This window comes from Leptodactylus fuscus, chromosome 3 (assembly GCF_031893055.1).
Source record: "Leptodactylus fuscus isolate aLepFus1 chromosome 3, aLepFus1.hap2, whole genome shotgun sequence".
Lineage (NCBI taxonomy): Eukaryota > Metazoa > Chordata > Amphibia > Anura > Leptodactylidae > Leptodactylus > Leptodactylus fuscus.
The window spans coordinates 116,478,570-116,501,364 of record NC_134267.1 but is presented as its reverse complement, the minus strand read 5'-3'; the positions used below and the strand labels follow the sequence as shown (position 1 = coordinate 116,501,364).

General features: G+C 45.6%; 1 protein-coding gene across 2 annotated transcripts in view; it reads left to right on the top strand.

Moving 5' to 3' along the window:
- Positions 1 to 22,795, top strand: part of FHL5 (four and a half LIM domains 5) — a 375,977-nt gene that overhangs the window by 308,591 nt on the left and 44,591 nt on the right. The window contains exon 1 of one of the 2 annotated variants that reach the window (XM_075268223.1): positions 21,740 to 21,825. The exons of the other annotated variant lie outside the window; for it this stretch is intronic. The gene's annotated coding sequence lies outside the window, so the exon portion shown is untranslated. Of the gene's footprint in view, positions 1 to 21,739; positions 21,826 to 22,795 lie in introns of those variants that run through there. 2 annotated transcript variants of the gene reach the window in all.

The window sequence follows — 22,795 nt, the reverse complement described above, 5'->3', positions numbered from 1 at the left end:
TGCTCAAATCCAGACTTAAGACGGAAAGACCCACAAACAAGCAAGACCTGAAGGCTGCGGCTGTAAAGGCCTGGCAAAGCATTAAGAAGGAGGAAACCCAGCGTTTGGTGATGTCCATGGGTTCCAGACTTAAGGCAGTGATTGCCTCCAAAGGATTCGCAACAAAATATTGAAAAAAAAAATATTTTGTTTGGGTTATGTTTAGAGATGAGCGAACAGTGTTCTATCGAACTCATGTTCGATCGGATATTAGGCTGTTCGGCATGTTCGAATCGAATCGAACACCGCGTGGTAAAGTGCGCCATTACTCGATTCCCCTCCCACCTTCCCTGGCGCCTTTTTTGCTCCAATAACAGCGCAGGGTAGGTGGGACAGGAACTACGACACCGGTGACGTTGAAAAAAGTAGGCAAAACCCATTGGCTGCCGAATACATGTGACCTCTAATTTAAAAGAACAGCGCCGCCCAGGTTCGCGTCATTCTGAGCTTGCAATTCACCGAGGACGGAGGTTTCCGTCCAGCTAGCTAGGGCTTAGATTCTGGGTAGGCAGGGACAGGCTAGGATAGGAAGGAGAAGACAACCAACAGCTCTTGTAAGAGCTAAATTCCAGGGAGAAGCTTGTCAGTGTAACGTGGCACTGACGGGCTCAATCGCCGCAACCCAGCTTTCCCAGGATCCTGAATGGAATACACTGTCAGTGTATTCCCGTATACCCGATATATACCCCGATACCCGTTCCAACGGTGTGCCCCCCCACCTTCACCCCAGAAATACCCTGCAAGTCCCCTAGCAATAGAATTGGGGCTATATACACCCACAATTTTTACTACTGGTATACAGTGCCATTGTCTGACTGGGAATTCAAAGAATATATTGGGAATACAAATACCCTCATTTCTTGCTACTGCCATATAGTGCCAGTGTCTGACTGGGAATTCAAAGAATATATTGGGGTTACGTGCACCCACAATTTTTACTACTGGTATACAGTGCCATTGTCTGACTGGGAATTCAAAGAATATATTGGGAATACAAATACCCTCATTTCTTGCTACTGCCATATAGTGCCAGTTTCTGACTGGTAATTCAAAGAATATATTGGGGTTACGTGCACCCACAATTTTTACTACTGGTATACAGTGCCATTGTCTGACTGGGAATTCAAAGAATATATTGGGAATACAAATACCCTCATTTCTTGCTACTGCCATATAGTGCCAGTGTCTGACTGGGAATTCAAAGAATATATTGGGGTTACGTGCACCCACAATTTTTACTACTGGTATACAGTGCCATTGTCTGACTGGGAATTCAAAGAATATATTGGGAATACAAATACCCTCATTTCTTGCTACTGCCATATAGTGCCAGTGCCTGACTGGGAATTCAAAGAATATATTGGGGTTACGTGCACCCACAATTTTTACTACTGGTATACAGTGCCATTGTCTGACTGGGAATTCAAAGAATATATTGGGGTTATAAATACCCTCATTTCTTGCTACTGCCATATAGTGCCAGTTTCTGACTGGTAATTCAAAGAATATATTGGGGTTACGTGCACCCACAATTTTTACTACTGGTATACAGTGCCATTGTCTGACTGGGAATTCAAAGAGTATATTGGGAATACAAATACCCTCATTTCTTGCTACTGCCATATAGTGCCAGTTTCTGACTGGTAATTCAAAGAATATATTGGGGTTACGTGCACCCACAATTTTTACTACTGGTATACAGTGCCATTGTCTGACTGGGAATTCAAAGAATATATTGGGGTTATAAATACCCTCATTTCTTGCTACTGCCATATAGTGCCAGTTTCTGACTGGTAATTCAAAGAATATATTGGGGTTACGTGCACCCACAATTTTTACTACTGGTATACAGTGCCATTGTTTGACTGGGAATTCAAAGAGTATATTGGGAATACAAATACCCTCATTTCTTGCTACTGCCATATAGTGCCAGTTTCTGACTGGTAATTCAAAGAATATATTGGGGTTACGTGCACCCACAATTTTTACTACTGGTATACAGTGCCATTGTCTGACTGGGAATTCAAAGAGTATATTGGGAATACAAATACCCTCATTTCTTGCTACTGCCATATAGTGCCAGTTTCTGACTGGTAATTCAAAGAATATATTGGGGTTACGTGCACCCACAATTTTTACTACTGGTATACAGTGCCATTGTCTGACTGGGAATTCAAAGAATATATTGGGGTTATATATACCCTCATTTCTTGCTACTGCCATATAGTGCCAGTTTCTGACTGGTAATTCAAAGAATATATTGGGGTTACGTGCACCCACAATTTTTACTACTGGTATACAGTGCCATTGTCTGACTGGGAATTCAAAGAGTATATTGGGAATACAAATACCCTCATTTCTTGCTACTGCCATATAGTGCCAGTTTCTGACTGGGAATTCAAAGAATATATTGGGGTTACGTGCACCCACAATTTTTACTACTGGTATACAGTGCCATTGTCTGACTGGGAATTCAAAGAATATATTGGGGTTATAAATACCCTCATTTCTTGCTACTGCCATATAGTGCCAGTTTCTGACTGGTAATTCAAAGAATATATTGGGGTTACGTGCACCCACAATTTTTACTACTGGTATACAGTGCCATTGTCTGACTGGGAATTCAAAGAGTATATTGGGAATACAAATACCCTCATTTCTTGCTACTGCCATATAGTGCCAGTTTCTGACTGGTAATTCAAAGAATATATTGGGGTTACGTGCACCCACAATTTTTACTACTGGTATACAGTGCCATTGTCTGACTGGGAATTCAAAGAATATATTGGGGTTATAAATACCCTCATTTCTTGCTACTGCCATATAGTGCCAGTTTCTGACTGGTAATTCAAAGAATATATTGGGGTTACGTGCACCCACAATTTTTACTACTGGTATACAGTGCCATTGTCTGACTGGGAATTCAAAGAGTATATTGGGAATACAAATACCCTCATTTCTTGCTACTGCCATATAGTGCCAGTTTCTGACTGGGAATTCAAAGAATATATTGGGGTTACGTGCACCCACAATTTTTACTACTGGTATACAGTGCCATTGTCTGACTGGGAATTCAAAGAATATATTGGGGTTATAAATACCCTCATTTCTTGCTACTGCCATATAGTGCCAGTTTCTGACTGGTAATTCAAAGAATATATTGGGGTTACGTGCACCCACAATTTTTACTACTGGTATACAGTGCCATTGTCTGACTGGGAATTCAAAGAGTATATTGGGAATACAAATACCCTCATTTCTTGCTACTGCCATATAGTGCCAGTTTCTGACTGGGAATTCAAAGAATATATTGGGGTTACGTGCACCCACAATTTTTACTACTGGTATACAGTGCCATTGTCTGACTGGGAATTCAAAGAATATATTGGGGTTATAAATACCCTCATTTCTTGCTACTGCCATATAGTGCCAGTTTCTGACTGGTAATTCAAAGAATATATTGGGGTTACGTGCACCCACAATTTTTACTACTGGTATACAGTGCCATTGTCTGACTGGGAATTCAAAGAGTATATTGGGAATACAAATACCCTCATTTCTTGCTACTGCCATATAGTGCCAGTTTCTGACTGGGAATTCAAAGAATATATTGGGGTTACGTGCACCCACAATTTTTACTACTGGTATACAGTGCCATTGTCTGACTGGGAATTTAAAGAGTATATTGGGAATACAAATACCCTCATTTCTTGCTACTGCCATATAGTGCCAGTGTCTGACTGGGAATTCAAAGAATATATTGGGGTTACGTGCACCCACAATTTATACTACTGGTATACAGTGCCATTGTCTGACTGGGAATTTAAAGAGTATATTGGGAATACAAATACCCTCATTTCTTGCTACTGCCATATAGTGCCAGTTTCTGACTGGGAATTCAAAGAATATATTGGGGTTACGTGCACCCACAATTTTTACTACTGGTATACAGTGCCATTGTCTGACTGGGAATTCAAAGAATATATTGGGGTTATAAATACCCTCATTTCTTGCTACTGCCATATAGTGCCAGTTTCTGACTGGTAATTCAAAGAATATATTGGGGTTACGTGCACCCACAATTTTTACTACTGGTATACAGTGCCATTGTCTGACTGGGAATTCAAAGAGTATATTGGGAATACAAATACCCTCATTTCTTGCTACTGCCATATAGTGCCAGTTTCTGACTGGGAATTCAAAGAATATATTGGGGTTACGTGCACCCACAATTTTTACTACTGGTATACAGTGCCATTGTCTGACTGGGAATTTAAAGAGTATATTGGGAATACAAATACCCTCATTTCTTGCTACTGCCATATAGTGCCAGTGTCTGACTGGGAATTCAAAGAATATATTGGGGTTACGTGCACCCACAATTTTTACTACTGGTATACAGTGCCAATTTCTAACTAGGAATTCAAAATGCGCAAGGCTCCCGGAAAGGGACGTGGACGAGGCCGTGGGCGAGGTCGGGGGAATGGTTCTGGGGAGCAAGGTAGCAGTGAAGCCACAGGGCGTCCCGTGCCTACTCCTGTGGGGCAGCAAGCATTGCGCCACTCCACAGTGCCAGGGTTGCTTGCCACATTAACTAAACTGCAGGGTACAAACCTTAGTAGGCCCGAGAACCAGGAACAGGTCTTGCAATGGCTGTCAGAGAACGCTTACAGCACATTGTCCAGCAGCCAGTCAGACTCTGCCTCCTCTCCTCCTATTGCCCAACAGTCTTGTCTTCCTTCCTCCCAAAATTCCGAAGCTTTACAGAACAATAACCCAAACTGTCCCTGCTCCCCAGAGCTGTTCTCCGCTCCTTTCATTGTCCCTCAACCTACCTCTCCACGTCACGATTCCACGAACCTAACAGAGGAGCATCTGTGTCCAGATGCTCAAACACTAGAGTCTCCTCCATCTCCGTTCGATTTGGTGGTGGATGACCAGCAACCCACCCTCATCGACGATGATGTGACGCAGTTGCCGTCAGGGCATCCAGTTGACCGGCGCATTGTGCGGGAGGAGGAGATGAGACAGGAGTTGGAAGAGGAAGTGGTGGATGATGAGGACACTGACCCGACCTGGACAGGGGGGATGTCAAGCGGGGAAAGTAGTGTGGATGTTGAGGCAGGTGCAGCACCAAAAAGGGTAGCTAGAGGCAGAGGCAGAGGTCAGCAGCTTAGGCGAAGCCAGGCCACACCCGGAATCTCCCAAGATGTTCCAGTTCGTACCCAGCCCCGAAAAACTCCCACCTCGAGGGCACGTTTCTCGAAGGTGTGGAGTTTTTTCAAGGAATGCGCCGAGGACAGATATAGTGTTGTCTGCACAATTTGCCTCTCGAAATTGATTAGGGGCTCTGAGAAGAGCAACCTGTCCACCACTTCAATGCGCCGTCATTTGGAATCCAAGCACTGGAATCAGTGGCAGGCAGCAACGGCAGGACAAAGGCCGCCTGCCGTTCACGCCACTGCCACTGCCTCTGCCACTGCCTCTGCCTCTGCCACTGCCACTGCTGACTGTGCTGGCGATGCACTCCAGAGGACGAGCCAGGACACCACTTCATCTGCCTCCGCCACTTTGTTGACTTCTACCTCATCCTCCCCTGGTCCTGTCTTATCTCCTTCTCCTGCACCATCAAAGGCACCATCAGGCGTTTCTTTACAACAACCCACCATCTCTCAGACATTGGAGCGGCGGCAGAAATACACTGCTAACCACCCACACGCGCAAGCCTTGAACGCCAACATCGCTAAACTGCTGGCCCAGGAGATGTTGGCGTTCCGGCTTGTTGAAACTCCCGCCTTCCTGGACCTGATGGCAACTGCGGCACCTCGCTATGCCGTCCCTAGCCGTCACTACTTCTCCCGGTGTGCCGTCCCCGCCTTGCACCAGCACGTGTCACTCAACATCAGGCGGGCCCTTAGTTCCGCGCTTTGCACAAAGGTCCACTTGACCACCGACGCGTGGACAAGTGCATGCGGACAGGGACGCTACATTTCACTGACGGCACACTGGGTGAATGTAGTTGAGGCTGGGACTGCTTCCCAAACTGGCCCGGTGTACCTCGTCTCCCCGCCTAACATTCCTGGCAGGGACACGAGAAGAACACCCCCCTCCTCCTCCTCCTCTACCGCCTCCTCCTCCGCCACCGCCTCCTCCTCCGCCACCGCCTCCTCCTCCGCTGTTAGATTGACCCCAGCTACGAGTTGGAAACGTTGCAGCACTGGCGTTGGTAGACGTCAGCAGGCTGTGCTGAAGCTGATCAGCTTGGGGGACAGACAGCACACTGCCTCCGAGGTGAGGGATGCCCTCCTCGATGAGACGGCAATATGGTTTGAGCCGCTGCACCTGGGCCCAGGCATGGTCGTTTGTGATAACGGCCGGAACCTGGTAGCAGCTCTGGAGCTTGCCGGACTCCAACATGTTCCATGCCTGGCCCACGTCTTCAACCTAGTGGTGCAACGTTTCCTAAAGAGCTACCCCAATGTTCCAGAGCTACTGGTGAAAGTGCGGCGCATGTGCGCCCACTTTCGCAAGTCGACAGTAGCCGCTGCTAGCTTAAAATCTCTCCAGCAACGCCTGCATGTGCCACAACACCGGCTTTTGTGCGACGTCCCCACACGCTGGAACTCAACGTTTCAGATGTTGAATAGAGTGGTTGAGCAGCAGAGACCTTTGATGGAATACCAGCTACAAAACCCTAGGGTGCCACAAAGTCAGCTGCCTCAGTTTCACATCCATGAGTGGCCATGGATGAGAGACCTTTGTGACATCCTACGGGTCTTTGAGGAGTCCACAAGGAGGGTGAGCTCTGAGGATGCGATGGTGAGCCTTACAATCCCGCTCTTGTGTGTTCTGAGAGAATCCCTGATTGACATCAGGGATAACTCAGATCACACAGAGGAGTTAGGGATAGCATCCGATCCGTCACAGCTGGAGAGTAGGTCCACACATCTGTCCGCTTCACTGCGTTTAATGGAGGAGGAGGAGGAGGAGGAGGAGGAAGAAGAGTTGTCCGATGATGTGATGGTGATACAGGAGGCTTCCGGGCAACTTCGAATCGTCCCATTGTTGCAGCGCGGATGGGTAGACATGGAGGATGAGGAGGAAATGGAGATTGAACTTTCCGGTGGGGCCAGAGGAGTCATGCCAACTAACACTGTGGCAGACATGGCTGAGTTCATGTTGGGGTGCTTTACAACCGACAAGCGTATTGTCAAAATCATGGAGGACAACCAGTACTGGATCTTTGCTATCCTTGACCCCCGGTATAAAAACAACATCTCGTCTTTTATTCCGGTAGAGGGGAGGGCCAATCGCATCAATGCTTGCCACAGGCAATTGGTGCAGAATATGATGGAGATGTTTCCAGCATGTGACGTTGGCGGCAGGGAGGGCAGTTCCTCCAGTAGGCAACCAAGTTCTCACCGGTCCACACAAACGAGGGGCACACTGTCTAAGGTCTGGGACACCTTGATGGCACCCCCTCGCCAAAGTGCCGCCACGGAGGGTCCTAGTGTCACCAGGCGTGAGAAGTATAGGCGCATGTTGCGGGAATACCTTTCCGACCACAGCCCTGTCCTCTCCGACCCCTCTGCGCCCTACACGTATTGGGTGTCGAAGTTGGACCTGTGGCTTGAACTTGCCCTATATGCCTTGGAGGTGCTGTCCTGTCCTGCCGCCAGCGTCCTATCTGAGAGGGTGTTCAGTGCAGCCGGTGGCATCATCACTGACAAGCGCACCCGTCTGTCAGCTGAGAGTGCCGACCGGCTCACTTTGATAAAAATGAACCACCACTGGATAGAGCCTTCATTTTTGTGCCCACCTGTGTAAAGCACCCCAACATGAAACTCCATGTCTGTACTCAACCTCTCCAATTCCTCCGCATCCTCATACTCATCCACCATAAGCGTTGCACAATTCTGCTAATACTAGGCTCCCTCCAACATGATTTCCCCCAACTCTGCTGGTTAGAGGCTCCCTCCACCCTGATTTCCACCAACTCTGCTGGTTAGAGGCTCCCTCCACCCTGCTTTCCCACAACTCTGCTGGTTAGAGGCTCCTTCCACCATGAATTTGCCAAAACTGGGCTGTTTAGAGGCTCCCTCCACCATGAATTGGTCCAAACTGGGCTGGTTAGAGGCTCCCTCCACCATTAATTGGTCCAAACTGGGCTGGTTAGAGGCTCCCTCCACCATGAATTTGCCCAAACTGGGCTGTTTAGAGGCTCCCTCCACCATGAATTTGCCCAAACTGGGCTGTTTAGAGGCTCCCTCCACCATGAATTGGTCCAAACTGGGTTTTTTAGAGGCTCCCTCCACCATGAATTGATCCAAACTGGGCTGGTTAGAGGCTCCCTCCACCATGAATTGATCCAAACTGGGGTGGTTAGAGGCTCCCTCCACCATTAATTGGTCCAAACTGGGCTGGTTAGAGGCTCCCTCCACCATTAATTGGTCCAAACTGGGCTGGTTAGAGGCTCCCTCCACCATTAATTGGTCCAAACTGGGCTGGTTAGAGGCTCCCTCCACCATGAATTTGCCCAAACTGGGCTGTTTAGAGGCTCCCTCCACCATGAATTTGCCCAAACTGGGCTGGTTAGAGGCTCCCTCCACCATGAATTGGTCCAAACTGGGGTTTTTAGAGGCTCCCTCCACCATGAATTGGTCCAAACCTGGCTGTTTAGAGGCTCCCTCCACCATTAATTGGTCCAAACTGGGCTGGTTAGAGGCTCCCTCCACCATGAATTGGTCCAAACTGGGTTTTTTAGAGGCTCCCTCCACCATGAATTTGCCCAAACTGGGCTGTTTAGAGGCTCCCTCCACCATGAATTTGCCCAAACTGGGCTGGTTAGAGGCTCCCTCCACCATGAATTGGTCCAAACTGGGGTTTTTAGAGGCTCCCTCCACCATGAATTGGTCCAAACTTGGCTGTTTAGAGGCTCCCTCCACCATGAATTGGTCCAAACTGGGGTGGTTAGAGGCTCCCTCCACCATTAATTGGTCCAAACTGGGCTGGTTAGAGGCTCCCTCCACCATTAATTGGTCCAAACTGGGCTGGTTAGAGGCTCCCTCCACCATGAATTGGTCCAAACTGGGTTTTTTAGAGGCTCCCTCCACCATGAATTTGCCCAAACTGGGCTGTTTAGAGGCTCCCTCCACCATGAATTGGTCCAAACTGGGCTGGTTAGAGGCTCCCTCCACCATGAATTTCCCAAAACTTGGCTGTTTAGAGGCTCCCTCCACCATTAATTGGTCCAAACTGGGCTGGTTAGAGGCTCCCTCCACCATGAATTGGTCCAAACTGGGGTTTTTAGAGGCTCCCTCCACCATGAATTGGTCCAAACTTGGCTGTTTAGAGGCTCCCTCCACCATGAATTGGTCCAAACTGGGGTGGTTAGAGGCTCCCTCCACCATTAATTGGTCCAAACTGGGCTGGTTAGAGGCTCCCTCCACCATTAATTGGTCCAAACTGGGCTGGTTAGAGGCTCCCTCCACCATGAATTTGCCCAAACTGGGCTGTTTAGAGGCTCCCTCCACCATGAATTTGCCCAAACTGGGCTGGTTAGAGGCTCCCTCCACCATGAATTGGTCCAAACGGGTTTTTAGAGGCTCCCTTCACCATGAATTGGTCCAAACTTGGCTGTTTAGAGGCTCCCTCCACCATGAATTGGTCCAAACTGGGGTGGTTAGAGGCTCCCTCCACCATTAATTGGTCCAAACTGGGCTGGTTAGAGGCTCCCTCCACCATTAATTGGTCCAAACTGGGCTGGTTAGAGGCTCCCTCCACCATGAATTGGTCCAAACTGGGTTTTTTAGAGGCTCCCTCCACCATGAATTTGCCCAAACTGGGCTGTTTAGAGGCTCCCTCCACCATGAATTGGTCCAAACTGGGCTGGTTAGAGGCTCCCTCCACCATCAATTTCCCAAAACTTGGCTGTTTAGAGGCTCCCTCCACCATTAATTGGTCCAAACTGGGCTGGTTAGAGGCTCCCTCCACCATGAATTGGTCCAAACTGGGGTTTTTAGAGGCTCCCTCCACCATGAATTGGTCCAAACTTGGCTGTTTAGAGGCTCCCTCCACCATGAATTGGTCCAAACTGGGGTGGTTAGAGGCTCCCTCCACCATTAATTGGTCCAAACTGGGCTGGTTAGAGGCTCCCTCCACCATTAATTGGTCCAAACTGGGCTGGTTAGAGGCTCCCTCCACCATGAATTTGCCCAAACTGGGCTGTTTAGAGGCTCCCTCCACCATGAATTTGCCCAAACTGGGCTGGTTAGAGGCTCCCTCCACCATGAATTGGTCCAAACGGGTTTTTAGAGGCTCCCTTCACCATGAATTGGTCCAAACTTGGCTGTTTAGAGGCTCCCTCCACCATGAATTGGTCCAAACTGGGGTGGTTAGAGGCTCCCTCCACCATTAATTGGTCCAAACTGGGCTGGTTAGAGGCTCCCTCCACCATTAATTGGTCCAAACTGGGCTGGTTAGAGGCTCCCTCCACCATGAATTGGTCCAAACTGGGGTTTTTAGAGGCTCCCTCCACCATGAATTGGTCCAAACTTGGCTGTTTAGAGGCTCCCTCCACCATTAATTGGTCCAAACTGGGCTGGTTAGAGGCTCCCTCCACCATGAATTGGTCCAAACTGGGTTTTTTAGAGGCTCCCTCCACCATGAATTTGCCCAAACTGGGCTGTTTAGAGGCTCCCTCCACCATGAATTGGTCCAAACTGGGTTTTTTAGAGGCTCCCTCCACCATGAATTGGTCCAAACTGGGCTGGTTAGAGGCTCCCTCCACCATGAATTGGTCCAAACTGGGGTGGTTAGAGGCTCCCTCCACCATTAATTGGTCCAAACTGGGCTGGTTAGAGGCTCCCTCCACCATGAATTGGTCCAAACTGGGCTGGTTAGAGGCTCCCTCCACCATTAATTGGTCCAAACTGGGCTGGTTAGAGGCTTCCTCCACCATGAATTTGCCCAAACTGGGCTGTTTAGAGGCTCCCTCCACCATGAATTTGCCCAAACTGGGCTGGTTAGAGGCTCCCTCCACCATGAATTGGTCCAAACTGGGGTTTTTAGAGGCTCCCTCCACCATGAATTGGTCCAAACTTGGCTGTTTAGAGGCTCCCTCCACCATTAATTGGTCCAAACTGGGCTGGTTAGAGGCTCCCTCCACCATGAATTGGTCCAAACTGGGTTTTTTAGAGGCTCCATCCACCATGAATTTGCCCAAACTGGGCTGTTTAGAGGCTACCTCCACCATGAATTGGTCCAAACTGGGGTGGTTAGAGGCTCCCTCCACCATTAATTGGTCCAAACTGGGCTGGTTAGAGGCTCCCTCCACCATTAATTGGTCCAAACTGGGCTGGTTAGAGGCTCCCTCCACCATGAATTGGTCCAAACTGGGGTTTTTAGAGGCTCCCTCCACCATGAATTGGTCCAAACTTGGCTGTTTAGAGGCTCCCTCCACCATTAATTGGTCCAAACTGGGCTGGTTAGAGGCTCCCTCCACCATGAATTGGTCCAAACTGGGTTTTTTAGAGGCTCCCTCCACCATGAATTTGCCCAAACTGGGCTGTTTAGAGGCTCCCTCCACCATGAATTGGTCCAAACTGGGGTGGTTAGAGGCTCCCTCCACCATTAATTGGTCCAAACTGGGCTGGTTAGAGGCTCCCTCCACCATTAATTGGTCCAAACTGGGCTGGTTAGAGGCTCCCTCCACCATGAATTGGTCCAAACTGGGGTTTTTAGAGGCTCCCTCCACCATGAATTGGTCCAAACTTGGCTGTTTAGAGGCTCCCTCCACCATTAATTGGTCCAAACTGGGCTGGTTAGAGGCTCCCTCCACCATGAATTGGTCCAAACTGGGTTTTTTAGAGGCTCCCTCCACCATGAATTTGCCCAAACTGGGCTGTTTAGAGGCTCCCTCCACCATGAATTGGTCCAAACTGGGTTTTTTAGAGGCTCCCTCCACCATGAATTGGTCCAAACTGGGCTGGTTAGAGGCTCCCTCCACCATGAATTGGTCCAAACTGGGGTGGTTAGAGGCTCCCTCCACCATTAATTGGTCCAAACTGGGCTGGTTAGAGGCTCCCTCCACCATTAATTGGTCCAAACTGGGCTGGTTAGAGGCTCCCTCCACCATTAATTGGTCCAAACTGGGCTGGTTAGAGGCTCCCTCCACCATGAATTTGCCCAAACTGGGCTGTTTAGAGGCTCCCTCCACCATGAATTTGCCCAAACTGGGCTGGTTAGAGGCTCCCTCCACCATGAATTGGTCCAAACTGGGGTTTTTAGAGGCTCCCTCCACCATGAATTGGTCCAAACTTGGCTGTTTAGAGGCTCCCTCCACCATTAATTGGTCCAAACTGGGCTGGTTAGAGGCTCCCTCCACCATGAATTGGTCCAAACTGGGTTTTTTAGAGGCTCCCTCCACCATGAATTTGCCCAAACTGGGCTGTTTAGAGGCTCCCTCCACCATGAATTGGTCCAAACTGGGGTGGTTAGAGGCTCCCTCCACCATTAATTGGTCCAAACTGGGCTGGTTAGAGGCTCCCTCCACCATTAATTGGTCCAAACTGGGCTGGTTAGAGGCTCCCTCCACCATGAATTTGCCCAAACTGGGCTGGTTAGAGGCTCCCTCCACCATGAATTGGTCCAAACTGGGTTTTTTAGAGGCTCCCTCCACCATGAATTTGCCCAAACTGGGCTGGTTAGAGGCTCCCTCCACCATGAATTGGTCCAAACTGGGGTTTTTAGAGGCTCCCTCCACCATGAATTTGCCCAAACTGGGCTGTTTAGAGGCTCCCTCCACCATGAATTGGTCCAAACTGGGTTTTTTAGAGGCTCCCTCCACCATGAATTGGTCCAAACTGGGCTGGTTAGAGGCTCCCTCCACCATGAATTGGTCCAAACTGGGGTGGTTAGAGGCTCCCTCCACCATTAATTGGTCCAAACTGGGCTGGTTAGAGGCTCCCTCCACCATTAATTGGTCCAAACTGGGCTGGTTAGAGGCTCCCTCCACCATGAATTTGCCCAAACTGGGCTGTTTAGAGGCTCCCTCCACCATGAATTTGCCCAAACTGGGCTGGTTAGAGGCTCCCTCCACCATGAATTGGTCCAAACTGGGGTTTTTAGAGGCTCCCTCCACCATGAATTGGTCCAAACTTGGCTGTTTAGAGGCTCCCTCCACCATTAATTGGTCCAAACTGGGCTGGTTAGAGGCTCCCTCCACCATGAATTGGTCCAAACTGGGTTTTTTAGAGGCTCCCTCCACCATGAATTTGCCCAAACTGGGCTGTTTAGAGGCTCCCTCCACCATGAATTGGTCCAAACTGGGGTGGTTAGAGGCTCCCTCCACCATTAATTGGTCCAAACTGGGCTGGTTAGAGGCTCCCTCCACCATTAATTGGTCCAAACTGGGCTGGTTAGAGGCTCCCTCCACCATGAATTTGCCCAAACTGGGCTGGTTAGAGGCTCCCTCCACCATGAATTGGTCCAAACTGGGTTTTTTAGAGGCTCCCTCCACCATGAATTTGCCCAAACTGGGCTGGTTAGAGGCTCCCTCCACCATGAATTGGTCCAAACTGGGGTTTTTAGAGGCTCCCTCCACCATGAATTTGCCCAAACTCTGCTGGTTAGAGGCTCAATCCACCCTGATTTTCAAAACAAATGTTGGTGCCAACCTCAACTTACTACAAGGGCCAAATTCACTGCTGGTGACAAGCTCTCCTCACTGCAAGTGCCAAATACACATGTTTCAAGGTGTTTTCCTACTGTCAGAGAGGTGGTATTGAGTGTGTAAAGTGTGTAGTTGTTAGGCTGTGATGTTGGGGTAATAGAGGGTCTTTGGTGTGTTAGATGCCCCCAGACATGCTTCCCCTGCTGTCCCAGTGTCATTCCAGAGGTGTTGGCATCATTTCCTGGGGTGTCATAGTGGACTTGGTGACCCTCCAGACACGGATTTGGGTTTCCCCCTTAACGAGTATCTGTTCCCCATAGACTATAATGGGGTTCGAAACCCGTTCGAACACACGAACATTGAGCGGCTGTTCGAATCGAATTTCGAACCTCGAACATTTTAGTGTTCGCTCATCTCTAGTTATGTTTATTTGTTCAATTACTTTTGAGCTCCTAAAATGTGGAGTGTTTGTAAAGAAATGTGTACAATTCCTACATTTTCTATCAGATATTTTTGTTCAACCCTTCAAATTAAACGTTACAATCTGCACTTGAATTCTGTTGTAGAGGTTTCATTTCAAAACCAATGTGGTGGCATGCAGAGCCCAACTCGCGAAAATTGTGTCACTGTCCAAATATTTCTGGCCCTAACTGTAGTTGTCTGAATGCTTGTCCCATAGAACAGGGCAATCCGAGGCACAAAAAAGAAAAAGGGACTAATGTTATGACCACATGGAGTTGGCCATATACTGTGGGAAGCACATGGGGTGGATTTTATACTGTGGGGCCACATGAGGTGGGCATGATGTGGAAGCTAGAAGCAGGAGTTAAACACCCTTGAGTCCTCATGCAGGGTGCCATATACTCTGGGGAGCACATGAGGTTAACAGCCTAGGGACTGCACACACTGTGACACAGACAGGAATCTCCCCTGTATCACTTAACAACTCTGCCGCAATTGCAAAGAAGCTACAGATGTGCTTTACCACAATGTGCATGAGCCCAATACAATTGGCTCATCTACATTGCAAAAATAAGACATGCTTCATAATTTGTACTCCTTGTGTACAGCATGGACCCAAAGCCACAAACAATGAGGTTATGTGTAAGGGGCACATAGAAATTAATGGGTCCTTACTTTTATCTGCAATTGCGAAAATCTATGGTCATGTGCAAGCTTTTTTTGCAGATAACTACTGTATTGTAATACAATTTTTTTAATATTGATACTAAGAACAGAAAGACCAAAAACGATGCAACACAATGAATATCTTATCTGTACTTTATATCCAATGATTTGTTAGAATGAAGAAGCATCAAGTTGTGGCTATATATTTTGTTTGTGTGTTTTTTTTTTTTTTTTTCTTTAGATTACATGTACATGTTAGGGGGAGTTCACACTATCGTTACTAAAGTCCATTGCTACCTTCCGTCATAGGATGACAGCAATGGCCATTAACTGTCACAGACTGATTGTGTTCATTCCCATTGACACTAATGTAAAAAAATATGACAGAGGTTAACGTCCTTCATGTTGTTTATATTAGTGTCAATGGGAACGAACACAATCAACCTGTGACCATTCTCTGTGACAGTTAATGTCCATTGCTTTCTTTCTACGAAGGAAGGCAGCAATGGACTTTAGTAATGATAGTGTGAACTCCCCCAGCGTGCAGTGTATGGGTAAGTAAAAACAGCACGGATGACACATGGAGTGGTATTATACTGCTAGGGAAATCCAAGAGGCCTTAAACCTTATCAACTCTTTTAACAATGCTATATGGCTTGCGAGGAACTGAAGGACAGCATGTCTGTCCTGGACTATACTTCAGATCCTGTTACTCCATTTGCAGTCTATGCAAGAAGTCTACATACTGCCATACGTTGCCTCCATACAGCACTGTCTACACGTTCTGTAAAAGCAGGTAAAGAATAATTCCGTCTTAAAACTGAGGACCCATGTTGAGGAAATGCAACTTTTTTGTTGTAGATTTTGCTGCAGTTTTTTGAGCCAAAGCCAAGAATGGTTACAAAACTTCTACCTTCTGATCAATTCATTCATGTCTTTGGCTCAAAAAAATGCAACAAAATAAGTTGTGTTTCCCCGACATGGAAGATATCCAACAGAGCACAACCCATTTTTTCTTTTAGATTCTTAATGTAAAAATTAACCCGTAACTAACCTCCCCAAGCATATTCAACTGTCACCATTGTGTGGCAGAGCACTGATAAATACCATGTCATAGATCTGGAGAAAAACAACTTTAAAGCTGCCAAGCAACATGGTGGCTTAGTGGTTAGGATCTTGGTTCAAATCGAACCAAGCACAACTTTCGTACAGCATTTTCTATGTACTCCCCATGTATGCGTCGATTTCTTCCAACACTTCAAAGACAAACTGATAGGAATTTAGATTGTGGACCCCATATGGGATAGTGACAGACACGGTCTGTGAAGCACTGCAGAATATGTTGGTGCTATACATGTAAGAGAAATAAATAATAATACATTTGATGACTCAATTGGTGCCCTGTGGTGCAGGCCTTCAGCCTTAGGGGCACTGTGCTTGTTGCTCAGGTAGGATGGGTGATGTTATAGCAGTTGGAGGATCAACTCTCACTGCACAGGGTGGCACAGGCCGAAGGTGTCAGGGGTCTGAGTGGTAAAAGCAGTACTACTGAAGGCCCACCAACTATGTCAAAGTGACATACATAACAAATATATGTTGTCTCTCACTGTAATGTGCTCTATAACATGATGGTGCCAGTTGAATATACTTGGTTGAGGTGGTAAACTCCTTTTAAGAAAACAGCCATTCATATGATACTTTTTATAGACCAGAATGTTCCACTTGTAGCATTATTCCTGGTATCTGTTTCACCTATTGATTTCAGCAATACTAAAAAAAAAAAGTATAAAACTGCATCTGCAATGTATTTTCTGTTTCTGTTGTTTAACCCAAACAAAATCTAAGCCTTGTTGGAGAACATCCCATTCTAAACCTAATACTCACTAGCATATTGGGCCACCCAGAGAATGTCTGACCCTTCACAAAACAAAATATCGCTTCCTGTCCTTTCTCCATTCACAAATACGCGTTTTCTGTTTTCCTTTATGAGCAGCTTCAAAATTCCTAAAAAAAATTATTTTTTTTTGTTTACACAAAATGACTTAAAGTTCTTTAAAAAAAAAAATGAAGTAATTTGCTGCAAATGTATTTAGTCAGGCCAACAAGTAGACAAGGACATGAAGCTGACCTTTATTGCAGTTATGTAAGATTACACACTCTACCAGGGGTAACAGTTTCACTATAACAAGGAGGCAAGTGGAGAAAACTGATACGAAGAAGGATTTAGGTATACTAGGAGACAGTAGGCTAAATAACAGTAGTCAGTATCAAGTAACTTATTCACTTACTCTCATGCATGTGCTGCTTATAACTGAGAGTCATACAGTACATGATAGAAATAGATTTATTACTGCCACTTGTCACAACACACTTCATATCTAAAAATATTCATATTAATGTTGAGAGAGTTTAGGGACTGTATGGGCCAAATGAGTTTCCTATTTCTAATTATCAATATCATTGGATCAATATATATGGCAACAATAATTTTGCTGGGGAAACATTATATTAAAGAGTACTTACAAAGATATAGGCCATCCGCTGTAGTTAGAATGTTTTCCAGCCTGCTTGGCAAGTTGTGCCAGAAGTGCCTACTGTAATTATTGGGAGCGTCTTAGAAGAGGTTTCTGATGTGATGTGTGATCTTCCTTGTAAATATTCACAGCAGGGAATTTAAAGTTTTATTTGTGGTGGCCTACCATGTATCATTGGCCCCTAGTGGCTGGGTTCACATCAGAATCCAATGTCCACAAGTCACCAATTTATACGAGTGCCTATAAAAATTATTTGTACAATTTCATGGGATATTAAAGTCTCCGAGTTAAATCTAGAGTGATTTCTAATCTGCAATTCTGTGCTGCTATATTGAATATTATATGTTTCCAGTAGGCAGGAGAGCGGTTCCCTAAAGATATTTCTACAATGGAGAACAGATATCAAGGCCGTTGGAATCCCAACATGATGGGGGATTACTGTTGTTTTTTTCAACAGAAAAATATGACCATTCGCAAACACAAAAGCAGATGCCTGAAGCATTTTTAACAGTCCTGGGCCTTGCTCAAGTAAGACTTTTAAACTGAAAAATTAGACTTTTTGAAATTTTGTTATTCCATTACATTTCCATACACTATTTAATACAAAAACTTTCATGTAGGTCAGGTAATTGTTGGAGTAAAACTCATTTTGTTCAAAATTGTTCAATGCTTTCCAAGTGCCTAATTCATTTAGGTATACTTATCCACAGCAAAATTTGTGTTACGTGTTACAACAATTCTGACTTCAGATTTGGAATCCGCATACTCGATTTAGTGTAGGGCAAATGGTTTTTGCCTAGTAGCAGACTAAAAGGTTTTTTTTGTTGTGTGGTGTAATTGATGAAATTATATTTTTCATTATAAAGGTTACATACATATTTGGAAGCAGAGTTTGAGTAAGAAGAGGGAACTAGTAAGGAGAGAAGGGAGGGGGAGAGAGATGTATAAGGGTAGACAGAGAAGGGAGAGGGACAAGGAATGAATAAGAAAGGAGGGAGGAAAAAAGCAAGGAAAGTAAGTAAAAATAATAAATAAAGGGTGGGACCTTGCTTGGCCCTATTAATTGCCTCAACCAGGCAAAGACACCCAACCAAGACGCCCAGGCTGGAGCAACGGTAATCATTGTGAGGAAGAGAATGGGGGAAGGGGGAGGTACACTCACCGGCCACTTTATTAGGTACACCATGCTAGTAACGGGTTGGACCCCCTTTTGCCTTCAGAACTGCCTCAATTCTTCGTGGCATAGATTCAACAAGGTGCTGGAAGCATTCCTCAGAGATTTTGGTCCATATTGACATGATGGCATCACACAGTTGCCGCAGATTTGTCGGCTGCACATCCATGATGCGAATCTCCCGTTCCACCACATCCCAAAGATGCTCTATTGGATTGAGATCTGGTGACTGTGGAGGCCATTGGAGTACAGTGAACTCATTGTCATGTTCAAGAAACCAGTCTGAGATGATTCCAGCTTTATGACATGGCGCATTATCCTGCTGAAAGTAGCCATCAGATGTTGGGTACATTGTGGTCATAAAGGGATGGACATGGTCAGCAACAATACTCAGGTAGGCTTTGGCGTTGCAACGATGCTCAATTGGTACCAAGGGGCCCAAAGAGTGCCAAGAAAATATTCCCCACACCATGACACCACCACCACCAGCCTGAACCGTTGATACAAGGCAGGATGGATCCATGCTTTCATGTTGTTGACGCCAAATTCTGACCCTACCATCCGAATGTCGCAGCAGAAATCGAGACTCATCAGACCAGGCAACGTTTTTCCAATCTTCAATTGTCCAATTTCGATGAGCTTGTGCAAATTGTAGCCTCAGTTTCCTGTTCTTAGCTGAAAGGAGTGGCACCCGGTGTGGTCTTCTGCTGCTGTAGCCCATCTGCCTCAAAGTTCGACGTACTGTGCGTTCAGAGATGCTCTTCTGGCTACCTTGGTTGTAACGGGTGGCTATTTGAGTCACTGTTGCCTTTCTATCAGCTCGAACCAGTCTGGCCATTCTCCTCTGACCTCTGGCATCAACAACGCATTTCTGCCCACAGAACTCCCGCTCACTGGATGTTTTTTCTTTTTCGGACCATTCTCTGTAAACCCTAGAGATGGTTGTGCGTGAAAATCCCAGTAGATCAGCAGTTTCTGAAATACTCAGACCAGCCCTTCTGGCACCAACAACCATGCCACGTTCAAAGGCACTCAAATCACCTTTCTTCCCCATACTGATGCTCGGTTTGAACTGCAGGAGATTGTCTTGACCATGTCTACATGCCTAAATGCACTGAGTTGGCGCCATGTGATTGGCTGATTAGAAATTAAGTGTTAACGAGCAGTTGGACAGGTGTACCTAATAAAGTGGCCGGTGAGTGTAGATTAGGGGTGATATGCAACTATATGAACAGTGATGCATCCTAAGGTCCCCGTGGCAGAGCTGTATAGTCAAAAAGCGATTGTTATTCGGCAGACCGCTGGAACCAGTAGTACCATGTTTTATTGAATACTTTGGTTGTATCATTTAGAAAAGATGTGAGGTTCTCCATGTGCATAAGCCCATTGACCTTCAAAATCCATAAAGAGAGAGGAGGAGGGTCCAGAACTGTGGCTACCTGGACCCAAAGATGCCTTTCTTTTTCTGCATTGCAGCTCCATTTTCATCAAAATCAGCAATTTATTCTAATGGCAATTAGCTGAAAAGAGCTTCACTCCTGTGCTCTGGATAATTGCTCCTAACTGTGGACTAGCTGCATTGTTTGATCGTACCTCCCAACTTTCAAAGGACAGATAGAGGAACAGTATGTGCGGCACGCCATGGCACATTTAGCTCCACCCACTTCTATGTTAATCCCGCCCACTCTGATCCATTTTTCTGTGTGCCCCCACACAGTATAATGCTCCTACAGCCACCCATTGTGCGCCCCCAATTACCCTACAGTATGAAGTTCTTCTCCTGGTGCCCCAGTTTAAACTTAAAGGGGATGTCCCATGAAAAGCATCCTATCTATACTGCTAGTTTATGTGGATTTAAGACTTTTCCTAAATACATTGCTTTATCAAAACTGTTTTGTTTGGCCGCTATCTTAATTTATTCACTTCATTGTTTACACTCAGGTGCTATGGCCATGGGGCTTATCTGCTCAGTTCCCAAGTGATGTAGCTCCCTGCTCTCAGGGCGGCAGGGAGGGACTGGGTGCTCGGCAGCAGCTCTGAGCTGTTTATGTCTGACAAGTAATGGAGCTCCTCAGATAGGGGAGGGGGGAGGTGAGAGCTCCGGCATTTCTGATTCTGGTTTAATTGAATTTGGCTGATAAGGGCTGAGATAAGGAGTCCGTTACCTCTGTATGTAATGCAAGATGACTCAAATCCAGCTCTGCTACATCAGCTTCTACATCAGCTTCATACTGTGGTAATGCATTTACAACCAATCCCTCATTACTGACTGCAAACATAGCAAGTGAAACCCCGCCCACCAATGTGCCGAGAAAACCAGGAAGTGAACAGAGCAGACAGCCTGCAGGTTGGTGAACAAGGGTTATGGGAATACCCCTTTAGGTTTTAAAGGGGGACATTAAACTGGGGCATCTATAGGGTGACATTAAACCGTGGGGGTAGTTGGATGGGGACATTAAATTGGGGGCTAATGGAGGGGTACATGGTGCCCACAGGGGAATTCACCAGTACCTGGTGGGCCAGTCCTAGCCTGAGTCTACATGTTTAGTTTTGATATTCTAAATTGCCCTAGTAAATGAGATATAGTCTATTTTTTTTTTCAGTTTTGACATTAGTCACAAACTGAGATGTCCTTCTTAAGTAAAGCCCTACTACCTCTTATGTCACCCCCTCTACCTCATAGATTGTAAGCTCTTTCAAGCAGGGCCCTCAGTCCCATTGTGTAAATTGACTATTGCTCTGTAATGTATCTTTTTGTCTGTACTTGTATTTGCCTGTGGTTATAGGATTGCACATCAGAAACATTCAAACACTATAATACTCTATTTGAGGATTTCTTATGACTTAGTGATGGGGATATAGTAAAGAACTGGAAGAAAAAAAAAGGCCTGAAATTGTATCTATATATCTTTACATCCTCTTTACAACTGTGCACTAGGAGACACATTCCATTCATTTCTCCAGCCACTGAAATTCCAAAAGCTAGCCCTTTGGGTCCTGGCTACAGTTAAAAGGAAACCATCTGAACTTTACATTCTTCATTAAATCTATGCTTTTCTCTGTAATTTGCAAGTTTAGGACCTGAACATAAACATCCGTTATTGCTATTTGAGGGACAGGCATTAGGATAAATGTGAAGAATAACAAAGCTGCTCTGCCTGAGAGCCAAAATCTGACAAGACTTGAATTACTGAAACATTGCTCACTGACTCCAGTATGTAACTGGGAACCGTCCCTGGAAGCCACTAGCAGTTCAGCTGAGAGGGAGAGAAGAAGCTGTAAGTATCTGTCTTGAGTATGACTATTGTAACATTGTAACATGTATTGCAATGTATTGAAATGATATGTGTGGATACGTATATACTGCTTTACATTGCAGGGATTCATTTCTGCAGCTTTGTTTCATTTAATATCTGGGATAATATTCTAACTGAGATGCAACACAATGCAACACATACTAGTCAGTATTTAGCAATGTATACAGTTTCTGATCCGGATGGGTGAAGTCTAAGTGACGCGATTTTATATCATTTCAGAATATATACAGGCTGAGGAGTTGACTTCATTTCTACTATTCTGTACAGCATGCATACTATTTTTGTGATGTTTACACACCGAATGGGAATTTTTGGCATATGACTTTAGAAAAACCTTCCTGTGATGTGTTTGCTTTCCTATAAATCTACCAGGGGCACTTCATCTGGATTATATTAGTGAATACCTGTTACGTTGAAAATGCAATGTGTGGACAGCAAATTACAGAGCAAGAGGTGCCTATCAGACTATATATATATATATATATATATATATATATATATATATATATATATATATATATATATATAGTACTTATATATAGTACTTATATTTGCAAAAATGTTTAACTTTTAATTATCTACAAATATAGATATGATTATGTACATGGGAATACCCCTTTAAGGGTTAATCCTGCTTTACCATTTCATAGCATACATACCATATACAGCCATAGAATGTTAACATTATATTGACCCTCTATAAAATCTGTGTTAGCTGATATCTGGCTTATTAATCAGTTTATTTATTATTATTATTATTATTATTATTATTATTATTATTATTATAGAAGGTCATAGACTAAAGTGATAATTTGACTCAGTCACTGTCCATACTGAAGTTCCCATCTAAAGCTACATGAATATTACTGTGAGTCATGTACAGGTCTGTGAAAAATAGCATGGATGACAAATAAATGGCATTTGAGTGCCG